Consider the following 13483-nt stretch of genomic DNA (forward strand, 5'->3'; position numbering starts at 1 on the left):
CATTCTAACTCCTAGTCTTGTAATGCAAAATCTTGTAAATAAGAGTTTTTTTTTTCCCCTTTCCTAATTTCATTTATCATGTACTACTAGATAAACAAAATTCAATATAGCATCAAATGAAATCTCATAGCTATTAATTAAGGAAAAGTATACATTAAATTTGTCATATATAATCTTTGGGTCATAAACTAAATATAGTCTTAGATAGTAAGTATGAATAGCTTGCAATTAATTTGAATTAATAAAAATTTTACAGATTTTAATGGCCATTAATTAATTAGATTCTTAGACTATGTTGAACAACAGCTTTTTAAGTAGCTTTTAGTGTTTTGACTATTTTTATATTGTTCGGTAACACAACATTTGAACTAACTTTAAAGGTTAAGGTAGCGTTTTATAAAAAGTAATGCGAAAGTCTATATTTTTTAAAACAATTACAAGTTAATTAAATTGACATAATTGAACTCAGTAGAAAGAAACTAGATATATTCACACAAGTAAATAAATTACATCAAATAACTTAGGAGTCAAGTAAATCGAACATATCAAATTAAAATTTGTATGTAACATAATGAAATTTAAACAAATAAATCCATTAAATTGAATAATGCAAGAGCTGCTATTGTCTCCTTGTATGAGATATCAAATCATTACTTGATGACAATAATACTAATTAGTTATACGGAAGTAGTTGAAGCCAGGAGGATAAATTCTCTGCCATTGCTATCTCTACATTGCAGATGTTCACCTCAACTTAAAATTATGGTCATACAGGCAGTTGTAACATTCAAATATATTTAATATTCAAATTAAATAAATTAGTTAGTGCACTATATTGGTTTACTATGATTTGGTTAATCTTCACATCTTGTAGAAGACGTGAGGAGTGAGAGGTCTCGAGTTTAAGTTTTTAAATGGGTCTACTATATATATATATCCTTCTAAATTTTTATCTATAGACAACATCTTTTATGTAAAAAAAAGTAAAAAGAGTAAAAAAGTGACCATCGTATATGAAATATCTCATATTTGTAAGCTCTACAAAAAAGGGTTGATGTATATGGCCTTCGTATGAAACAATGAATATCAAAGAGAATCCAAAAATCCCAGGAAATATATACACACACACACACGCAAAGAGAAAAGTATCTATATCTATAAACAGAAAAAGTTCAAGAACTAATTGTTTGTGACTTTTGCTTGTCAAAATCATTATCCAAAACTATTAGATTGATGCTCTAAATCTAATAACTAAAATCACTCCAAAATATATAACTCAATGTCTAAATTTGATGCAATTCACCAATTAGCATTAACTCAATAACTATGAAGAGATTGGAAGAAGTCCTACCAAAACTTAATTAATTGATAACAAAAAGGGCAACTAAGTATTTACTATATATGATTCAAAGAAAGTTTAATTAACTATAAAATGCTAGCTAAATTAGTGTAAGCAGAAAGATGATAAGTGGGTTTAAGTTGTTTGATGAGAAATTAATGATTGAGATAAGAAGAAGCAGCAAGGGCATCAATCAAAAAGTGATGCATGAACTTTCACATACCAATCCAAAAATGCATTATTTTTCATATGCAAACAAGCAAATTTCTTAGCTAAACTGATTTCCAAAGATCCTGTAGTACACATAGAAGTTGTTTTTTTATCCTCAATCCATGTACTTGTGGACCATATAAGAAGGGAATGAATGAATTGTTGATCACTTGTCAAATGACATAACAGCTTTTGTCAGTAATTGCCTTTGCCCCCACATGACATGGCCTTCAGATTCTTCTTCAATTCCATGACTGGTAAAGAGAAAAAGAAGATTCAAACTTCATTTGGAACATACCAACTCTTCTTTAATTTCCACAGTGCTATCTCTGAAACTGCAAACACTACCCCGGCAAACCAGATTTCCCCTATTTATTGCATTCTAACAAGTCATTTCTCTTCTTTTAATTTTTTCATTAACTAGATTTCAATTAGGGTTTAGTTAATTACTAAGCTCTTCTTAGACCTGAATTCATGGTTCCAGAATCTTACATACACTTAATACCCAATGGCGAAACCAAAGAGCTATAGCTTTCTAAAGCTCAGTCTTAGCAATTCCATTATCCCAATTTCGTTGTTAAGTGCGTAACTCCTCTGACTTAAATTTCTAGCTTCCCCTGCTACTATTATACAATTAAAGTTCATTAATAAAAGATGATCCTCTTTAATTTAGTATCTTATCAGCTAAATTAATAGACCTTTTCTTTATTTGTTTGTATATATATATATATATATTTTTGGAATAAGAAGTTCAAAAGTTGAAATAATGTTACTGATATATATAATCATAATGATGTTTAGTTTATTTATCCTGAGCTACAGCTAATTAAGGATTTGTATTATTATTAGTTATAAATAAATAAACTTTGTTTTACATGTGGGACAATATATGCCAGAGCAAACATTGTGAGATTTGAATATAGAGTAGTGTTATATATTCTTCGATAAACTTCATCCACATTTCATCTCAACAGTTCTTCATAGATTCCTTTGGAAGGATTCTAAATGGATGAGAAGACTAATATAACACATATGCCAAATGCCCCCATTTTATATTTAGATAAAATAATAAAAATTATATAATTTAGGTTTGAATAAGTTAATGGAAAGAACATGAGAATACATAACCATTTATATATATATTAGCTTCCTCAATATGTTTATATATATATTTAGTCAATTATAAAATCTAAGAGATAAAATATTTCAAAGGTATAAAGGAATTAATTTATGGCGATTAAAGGATTAACAATTACTAATTACTATTGATATTTTTCTCTATTATGCAATATATCTGCAAAGCCATGTTTCATAATTATGGGGAGCTCCAAGCCTTACATGTATGTATGTGTATTTATATATATATAGACACACCCTACCCACTAACCAAAACCCTAGAATTGAATAAAACTTGGATTGATATATAAATAATATTAAGAATAAATAAATAAATAAAAACATAGTATGATCAGAATAATTGTAACAGAAAGGACCTGACCCAGTTTCTCTCGCTTCATATATATAAACAAGTGATCTTTAATTGTGCCTGTCTCATTCCCTGCAAGTGAAACAATAACAAAAGCGAATTTACAGTACCCATCTCTCGTAGATAATTTATAAGAATATCACAAAATCTATTATAACATTCTTACCAAAGAGAAAACACCCAATGAAACTAAAATAATTAAGGATTCAAATTAATATGTTTACCTTGTTTATTAGTGCTTCTGCTAAAAATCTTGGATCTAGTTTCCTTCTTTTTTTCCGAGTACCACGGATCAAAATCTAGCTTTAGCCATTTATTGCTGATGCAGCATCATCAAGATTCTCACCTTCAAAAAGAAGAAACAACGAAAAAGAAGAACTTGGGTAGAAGAATGTATATATATAATTAGTCAATATGTATTGGCTGGCTATAGCTATAGTTGCAGATTCCCTGTATTTGCATGTGAATCTTGGTGATGCTGCATCTGCAAACAATGACTGTTGTTGAACAACTTGAAGAAGAGTTGGGTTTTACAGAAGGGAAATTTTTGTTTGTTTGCTCGTTTTGTGAAATAAAATTAATTTTGGAGAACCAGAAAAAAGGTTAAACAACACAACTCAGATCTGCCCATTTTATGTGCTTCAGTGGGTACAGATGGCATTTAACAAATGGTTATGGTTACAATATACATTTAAATTATAAAAAGAAAATCTTAAATGAAAAAAGAAAAAATAAAAAGAAACACACAAAAGAAACAACTTCAACTACTTCTCTTTGTTTATGGTAATTCATGGCTTTGAAGTTTTTGGGTCAGTTTCTTTTTTGCCATCAAAGAACTTTGAGAAAACATGAAGGAAAACAGTATTGGCTAACAGAGAATTACATAACAAAGTAAGAAAGAACTGAAAGAAAAGAAAACCAAGAAATCAAAAACCTGGTTTGAAGATGAACAAGTAAAAAGAAGAAAAGAAGAGACTGGTCAAGATCTAGTGGAAGTCTTGCTAAAAAGACAAGATAGAGAGACAAGTGAGGAAGAAAGAAAGAAGAATAGGTGAGGAGATTTGTTAGAGTTTTGAGGTCGTTATATACACACGACGCCATTTACTGGTATAATTCCGCAACCCATAGATGCATAGGAATTGTGTCATTTTCTTTTTGGCGTAATTAATATGTAGTCCCTAAACTTTAGTGAAATACACAAGTAAGAAACTTAATTTTAAAAATACTTTGTTTAGTCCATTTATTATAATTATATTATTCTATAAAGTCCAACTGTTAATTTTTCGGATAAATGATTCAAAAATACTTCTAATTGGGGACCTTTTCAGAAATTAGACTATCCAAACCGTACATTTCAAAATTACGTTATTTTTAAGAGTATTTTTGACATTTTATTGCTATTTAATGCAAAAAGTAACGGTCAGAATTTATGGTATTATATAATTAAAATTAATGCATAAATAGTATAATTTTAAAAACAAAGTCCTTACTAATGTGTTTAATCAAAATATAGAGACTATAACAATTACCTCTATCTTTTCATTTTTTTTCTCTTTTTTCCTTTTTTATATTAATTAAGTTATAATGATTTACCCCTTCCGTCCTCCTATATATATATATATATATATATATATATATATATATATATATAGTTTGATTTTCACATTGATTAAGGAAAATTAATTAATATAGATAAATTATATTTTTTGTTTAATTTTTTCGTAAAATATACTTTTATAATATTAAATGAAGGTATCAATCGGAAATGTGGATGTACATTAAATGAGAGTGTGTTAAGAAATTAAATAATAAATGATATTTTAAAAAAGAAAATAAAATTACATTTTGAAATAAACGAAAAAGAAGAGCAAGTTTATATACATGGGACGGAGAGAGTATTGAATTGCATGGACTCAAACACGGGACAAGGGACATGGCATAGGACACGAAACATGGTAATTTTTATAGAAAATAAGATACTACACTCATGACATGTTACACTAAAAAGATAATTTATTAAAAATTCAAATAAGTAACCAGTCACTCATAATAAATCATAAAAATAAAATAAAAGAAAAATATTTAATTTTTCATTTCAACATCATTAGTTAAATTCTCAACATTAACAGCAACATTAACAAATCATCGTGTCTGTTTTTGGCTCATCTAGTAAAATGAATAATTTCAACAATTCTAACATATATTGAAAAGAATCAAATTCATACCTACAATGCTTAATTTGTTGCACATGATATTGTGGCCTTTCAATTTTTGTTTTTTGCAATCAAATTATAAATCCTAACTAATGATTTAGGCGTTTTCCTTCTTTTTTATTGTTTTTTATTTTAAGTATATATAGTTAATTAATTTATATTTAAGAAGTCAATTTAAATTTTTTATTAATAAATTTGTCTAAAAATTTAATAAAATTTTAAACATGAACTGTTTACTTTAAATGTTATTAATTATTGATGCTACGTATGTTCCTATCACACGTGTGAGTAGTGGGCAAGTTTCTTTCGTACGAATTTACCCATCGGATAGTAATAAAAAATAATAAAACTCTCCTCCCAATTCTTTTTTCAAGGATTTTTAATACGTAAAAGTAATTCTTATTTTCGTACCTAATAAGTACCATTCTTTTACTTAAAAAAAAAAAAAGAATATATTGGAAAATTAAATATGACGAAATAAATATTAAGAGAGAATATTATAGTGGTAAGTCGTCAGTGACCCGCTTTTCTTTTTTTTTTCCCCCTTTTTTTATTTTTAAAGATTTTGAAAAGAAAAAAAATACACAAAATTCTAAAAAAATGAATAAATACTCGAAAAGTAATGAAATAAGCATAAGGTTGGGAATGGAAGTTGTTTATTAGAATATTTGACGATTAGTTGTAGGTTTCTTATTTAGTTTTAATTCTATCCTAAATTTAGCTTTTTTTTTCTCCTAATACTCTCAACTTCAATTTTAGTTACCATACCATCCTGATTTCAAATTGTATCTGATTTAATGAATAAAATATTATTTTCATTATATCTATACTCTCTCTTATGGTCAGATTACTTAAAAATTTATTGTTTAATAAAAACTATTATTGATTGGGAATTTAAATTTATAACAAGCCAAGTAAAATAATAAATTTTAGTTGGTTAGAAGTATAAAATATTAATTTTTATTTTTATTTTACCATTTTTTAAGCATGAAATTTTTTATTAAAAATAGATCTTATTCATTACGGCGTCATTTTATTTTTAGAAAATCATTACTTGGTGTCAATAATATATAAATTAATAAAAGTATTTTATTTTTAAGATGAATATATTATTTTTTATTTTAATATTTATATAAATAAATATAAATATTTATTTATTTATAAGCAGTACCGGTGGGAAGGAGCCTAATTTGGAAAAACAAAAAAGTTAAACTGGGTTACACAAAAATAATATTTTATTCATTAAATTGGGTACGATTTAAAATTAGAGTGCTATTGTAATTAAAATTAAAAGTTCAGTGTACTAAAAAAAGAAAATTAAATTTAAGGTATAATTAAAACTACCCCCAAAGTTTGAGTTATTTTTAACGATTTAACCTCTTATTTTAACAATTAACTAATTAGATAAAATAAATAAAGTAGCAAATAAAATAAAATTAACTATTAGGATTCAAACAACTACAGATTTATAATTTGAAAGACTTTATTTACACTCGATAACAATACTGAGAAAAATTTTGGTAAACAACAAAATTTGGATATATTCCTAACTTAAGAAAGATGTGATTAAGATTATATTTACAAGTGTATCTTTATTAATTAAGCATTAGCAAAAGATATGAATCTTAAGAATATCAACTTTGAACTCAACTCCATAATAGTCTTTTTTGGTATTCTCAATGGGGAATATTTAAATAATAATATCGAAATTTACTTTATATTATATAATTTAGGAATTTATCAAATAAACCCATTTTATTTAAAAATTTCAATCTCGTATTACATCAAAACAAGATTTTCATTGGTCTAGGTTATTATTATTTTTTTTTAATGAAAAACGAAGTCAACTCTATACTATTTGTCGTTTTCCATATGCTTTAACAGAAGACCTTCCTTATTACTTAAGACAACAGAAATTCTTTTTAAAATGCAATAGATTTCTAAACTCTTTGGACAGCCAACCGCAGCTTGTTCATTGGGCAATAAATTGATGATATACCAAAGCTTGAGATGGGGAATCACGGGTCAATCTTCTTTTTTTCTTTAAAAAAAAATTTTTTTGTTTTGAGACAAAATCATGTGCTAAGTTAATTATAATTAACTTGCTTGTCACCCTTATATCCCCTTTGTATATTTTGTAGTTACTTGATGTGGAATCTTAACATTCACCCTCAAGTGCAATTGAGACTGTACTTCTAGTTGATAATTGAAACTTGAAATCCTCCCCTTGAAATTGAACTGAGCTTTTTGACTTTGAAATTGAATGGATCTCGTTGGGACTAGACAAGAGCCCGAATTGAAATGCAGCAGCAACAACGATAGACTGAATAATAACTGAAACGGACCAGACTTGCTCTAATACCAAATTATAAATTAAAAAGATAGAGATAAATTGGATAAGAGGTTAGAATCCATAAAGTGAAAATATTATGTTTGATTATAAACAATTTAATTCTAAGAATTTTATCCATATTCCTTCATGTTGTTTTGAATGTTATCCAACAAATTTATGCTTTTGAATTTTTCTTCATTTGTTTGAGAAATTAGTGCCAAATCATGATTTTAACTAGTCAAATTTTGAGAATTGATGGTCAATGAGTTTTGAATTTCAAATTCCTAAATATAATTAATTTTTTAATACAAATCAACGGAGTTGGGTCATTTGCTACATTCTTTTGTGTTACAGGAGTTATATTAGGAAATTGCACTTGCCCCTTAAACTGTTAGATAAAATTGATAATAAAGTAAAAGGATATAATTAAATTACAATGATAAAAGTTTTATATAGGACAGAATATTTTTTATTAAATGTTACCGATAAATGAGATCATTAACTGCTAAAAATGTTGGTTGAATAAATAAAAAACAAAAAAAAAAAAAGTGTACTCAGCAAATTTAATCTATCGCATAAATTTAAATAAGACTGTAATTAACTGTAGGGTTGTTTGAATTTATAAAAATTTCAAATTTATATATGAAACCAAAAATCATCTTTTTAAAGTAGGTATATATAGAAGAATATGTGAATTACCAATTAGATTTAAATCATTCATGATATAAACATTAATACTTTTAAAGCGATAAATGAGATTGTAAATTGGAATTTAAAAAAATTAATATCAATTAGGTGTGATCTAGTTGGTCTTTTCATGTTCTGTTGAAAATATAAAATTTAATAAATTATTCAAAGGAAAAGGTTACTTACTGCGGTGGAACAAAAAAAAAAAATAATTAGAGGGGCGATATTGAAAAGAAATCATTGTTTTATAAGGAAGTGGCCGCCATTGTCATTCAATTAACTTCACTGAGATTCAATTTTATAACCCTACACTTTCACATTTTATTTTGGTGAAGGGTATAGTTATTCTGAAATATAAAAAGTATAGGGTTATAATAAGTTCTCTATAAATTTAGAGGGTCACAAAGATAATCGTTGAAAGTATATATAAAGTCAAATTTGTACGATAGACCATTCATTAAAATAAGCAATTGATATAATAATCCAACAACATTTCATAAAGAGTTATTTAAGTGATAGACAAATTTGAATTTAGTGACGATTAAGAATTTAATCCGTACGCTTTTATAAAAAGAGATCACTATAAATTCTGAATGAAATTAAAAAAAAAAAAATAGAAGTGTGAGGATATATATATATATGCACATGAAGAACAATACTGTAATTTCACTAATTTTCTTTCTTTTTCCTTCTCTGTCTTTCTTATCGTTTTCTCGATTAACAAACACCAGTTAGGATATTGCATGTCTGCTATTCTTAATTATGGTTTTATTAACCGACTTGCTGTACCCGTGTATCAATTAATTAATCGAAACTTGCAGCATAAATAGCTGCCAAAATGCGACCAATTAATTAATTTTAATTTGTTGGGGATGACGAAATTAATAAAGAAAAAAAAAATCAACAATGTGAACACTATTATTAAATTTTGTTTTGGGGGAGGAGTAATAATGTCGGTGGTATTGGGTATTATCATGCTTATATATAAAAATTAACGAAATGGAATCCTTGAAAGTAAATATATTCATATTTACTCGTCACGTTCACGTGAATAATTTTTGTATGAGAATTATATTTATGGGATCACAACTGTAATGATAAAATAAGTTAAAAGGTAGTAATTGATATAAATTAAAAATATATATATTAAAGAGATCTAGTCCAAATTTAGGAGATACAATAGTTTGAACTATAGAAATCGGAATTCTTATCGATGTCATAGAATATCTTAACTTAAATCCAACAAGATACCATATCAGCAGGTTCAATAAAATTGTTATATAGTTCCTTCGATTTCTTGTTGAAAAGAAATATTTTTTTTATCAACAATGGAGAATTGTTATTAAAGGATTGGAAAAGAAGATTAACATGATATACGGTAGTTCTATTTTCTTTCTTGTTATTCTTCTAAATTTTATTCTTCAAATCACCACCAATTGATTTATCTATCTACCCTATTCCCTAATTGAAGCAAGTTGGAAAGCCTTCAGAGCCTCAGCCCCTACCATTATATTGAAAAAAAAAAAAAAAAAAGAGAGAAAAGAACAACGAAAGCTGACTAGCAATCGCTCGTTTTTCTTATTAGCATGGGATTGGATGTTAATAATGAAATCCATCACTATACCGAGCAGATCACGGGCATTCACATCTCGGTCAAATGGAATTATGTGGGAGAAAACATTTCGGTCAAACGGAACTATGTGCGATTCTCCCGTGAATTGCCTTTAGCAAGGTTTGAATTCGAGGAGAAATCTGTCTTCATAGATAGAAGACATTCGTTGCTGATCTAAAAAAGATCTTATCCTGTGGATGTTAGCAGACATTTTCTTCTTTTGCCGGCGCGATTTTTTTCGTTCTTTTTTATTCTTTTCTCAGTAATTTCTAGATTTCTGTTCATTTAAAATGGATTATGGATTTAGTCTCTTAAATCTGTTATTGTAGATGGACTTTGACTATTTTTGATATCTTCTTAATAGAGTGTTATGGTGTTGTCTCGTCTCAATGAGTTGTTTTTCATTATTGAATAATTCTTTTTACCAGTGGTTTGTTTTCTTTATTTGCAATTTGAAATGCGAAATGGATTACAAATTTATTTTTGTTGAAAATTTTAGATATTCAAATTCCAGTAAACATCTTGTATCAATACAACTGACAGTATAATATGTTACATCAAGTGTTTTATACTTCATATGGAGTCGGGTATAGCAAGTTCTTGAAAGCTCAAAGTTACAAAAAATTTCATTTATTGTCCTATTTAAAAAATGACCAATTCTATCTAAAATATTAATTTGTTTTGCCAATATCATTCTCAAAGACAATATTTGAATTGTTTATATTTATATTTCCTATTCCTATTATCAAAAAATTATAATGTCGATATATTACATTATGTATAAATGTCAATTTTATTAAAAAATAATTTTTTATATGTAAAATTTAAAATAAAAACATAAAAAATATATTTTTAAAATTAAGGCAAACGGTTCATCCGATCTACCTATAAATAAATAAATGAAAAAAAGACACATGTGGAGTTTTATTAGTTTTATTAGTGAAGTGAATAAAATATTAGTATATGAAAACTTGAAAATTAAGGTTTGTCCCAGATATGCACAAGACAAGGAATAAATTAAGAATATTTGCCATAACTGTTGGTCCATCATTGTATGCTAATACAGTCAAGACAACAAATTAAGGAATTTGTTTCTGTAAAATAATTTACGCGAAAATAACTTGTTGAAAAGTATTTTCCTGAAAAATATTGAAAAATATTTTCTAAATGACTTATTTTTTGTTGTTTGGTTGTAATATTGAAAATTAGATAAAAATATTAAATTTTTTACATAAGACCATAAAAAATATTAATAATAATAGAAATTTTATAATTTAAAAATTTTATTGTAAATATGAAAAGAAGGCCAAACATATATATATATATATATATTATGAAAGCTGCCGGTGGTAGATGGTGATCGGTGGTAAATTGTGAGCGGTGGTAATGACTATGATGATTAATAAATTAAAAAATATGGATTTATAAGGTTTGCTAATATCCAAAAGATGTTTTACTCTCTCGAAAATGGAAAGTTATTTTCCTTAAAAAATGACTTAATTTTCCTTTGATTAGGAAAATATTTTCTATTAACTTATTTTCTTGAGGGCTCCAAACAACTGAAAATTGTGGAAAATATTTTCCTGCAAATTATTTTATGGAAGCAAATGGAGCCTAAGAATATAAACAAATTCCAAATTAATAATCATGTTATTCTTCTTTTTCTTTTTTTTTTTAATTACTATTTTTCTTTTTTGAAAACTTAACGATTCATTAATAATGAATATAAGTTAAGTAAATCATAATATTCCTATAGGAATAAGAAATTCATATACAGAACTTTGAAATCTTCTATTTGGAGATGTTATTGATCTTGGCAGAAAATGTTAATATTCTGGATAAAAACTAGTTCATTTTCAAATAGGACGACAAAAGAAACCTTTCACAATATTGTCTCCAACATTGTTTTTCTAGAAACTTATTACCACTGACACTCATAAAAGAGTTTAATGTATCAACTTTAATGGAGAAATAAGCCGCACTATTAGGCTCTATTGGTAAAAAGAATTTACCCAAACTTGAAGATTTGAAATCTCCAACCATAAGCAATTAACAATTCATCTTGTCTTTTGAACTGCCTGAGAAATAAAAGATCGACACAAAAACTCCTCAATAAAGAGGAAGAACCTCATAAAAGGAGAAACTAATAACCCCACTAAGATCGCACTAAAAACACTCAAGATCTATCATCTGAGAGATTAAATTTAAATTTTGTTTCAAACGATCATAAATTTGAAAATTATTAAACTAAACAAAATAAAGAAAAACGAGAGAAAGACGAAAAGAAACCACCACTGACCAAAGATGATGGTCGTCTGTGGTTTAGAAACAAAATCTAAAAAAACACAAAAAAAGAGAGAGCCAAAGAGACGGCTAGGATTTGGAAGTTTTTCAATTGCTACTTGATATTCAAAATCTCAAAAACAATTGAATTCTAAAATTTAGTTTAGTGAATTTATTTAGAGACTCTTTTTCTCCTTAAAACTCTTAAATTTCTACTTATTTATCTACGTAGAAACTCATGACTCATGAGAATGAAAATTTTAAAATTTAATGCAGATTAATGAGAATGAAAACCCAAATTTGTAGTTCTATTTTTCCAACCGTTGGCCACTTATTTCTCAAAGAACTGCTTTACCGCTCAAAACAAGCTGGTCTAGATTGGAGGCGAGTATTTCGGTTCAACTGAAATAAACGAGCTCAAATAGGTATGACCAAATGCTTTTTATAGAAACTAGTCTTTTATACTTTATCGTACAAAAGACTTTATCGTACAAATTACTTGCAATGTTACTTATTATGTATTTAATTTTATTTTTATATACTGAAGTGATCTTAGAATAAAGTTCAACTCAATCCTAAGACTTAATCCTTTAATCTATAATTTATAAATGTAAATTTTTAAAACCCTAAAAGTGCTGTAAAAGAAAATCAAGTCATCACTCAATCTTCAACCCCTTGCTCTCAACTCCAAATCAATATCTATATACAACTATAATAAAGAATAATAATAAATTATTTTTACTACTAGGTCAAAGAAAAGAAATGAGAAGATGATCCGAATTGATAATGGAAATCATTTTAACCACAGTGACAGTATTAGTTACCCAGTGTATTAGACAAATGAATATGCACATACTTTTAAGCCAAACTGATTTAGGATATAAGAGAAAAAAATATCAAGAAAATTAAAAACGCTTAACCATCAATAGCCCATCTATTTATTGCAATGGAGATATAAATCTCTTACTGAATTAAAATGATAGTAGTTACAAATTATTCAGTAATGAAAAAAAAATTATTATTAAAAATAAAACTCTTTCGAAACTCACCTAACAAAAAAAAAATGCTTCAATGTATATAAATATATAAATTATTAATAAAATATTATATGTATCTTTTAAAATTAAAATTTTAATTGTTTACCATCCCATGTTTAATTATGTAAACTCTATTTGAAAATTTACTTTTTAAAAAATATATTCAATCAAATATGAAAAATATAAAAAATAAAAATATTAATAAAATAATATACATTTTTCTTCTTTTGTCATCTATCTCCTAAATAAAATATTGTTTTATATATATTCCATTTAAAATTTTA

The 13483-nt window shown here is 26.4% G+C and overlaps 1 long non-coding RNA gene across 1 annotated transcript; it reads right to left on the bottom strand.

Moving 5' to 3' along the window:
- Positions 1–1528: 1528 nt before the first annotated feature.
- LOC105641097 (uncharacterized) lies at positions 1529–4110 on the bottom strand. The gene is made up of 3 exons (XR_001047223.4): positions 3260–4110; positions 3048–3107; positions 1529–1803 (listed from the first exon to the last, which is right to left on the bottom strand). It is a non-coding gene; the product is annotated as an uncharacterized LOC105641097 (long non-coding RNA).
- Positions 4111–13483: the final 9373 nt, after the last annotated feature.

Source organism: Jatropha curcas, chromosome 6 (genome assembly GCF_041381405.1).
Source record: "Jatropha curcas cultivar XTBG-Jc1 chromosome 6, XTBG_Jcur_1.0, whole genome shotgun sequence".
Classification (NCBI taxonomy): Eukaryota; Viridiplantae; Streptophyta; class Magnoliopsida; order Malpighiales; family Euphorbiaceae; genus Jatropha; species Jatropha curcas.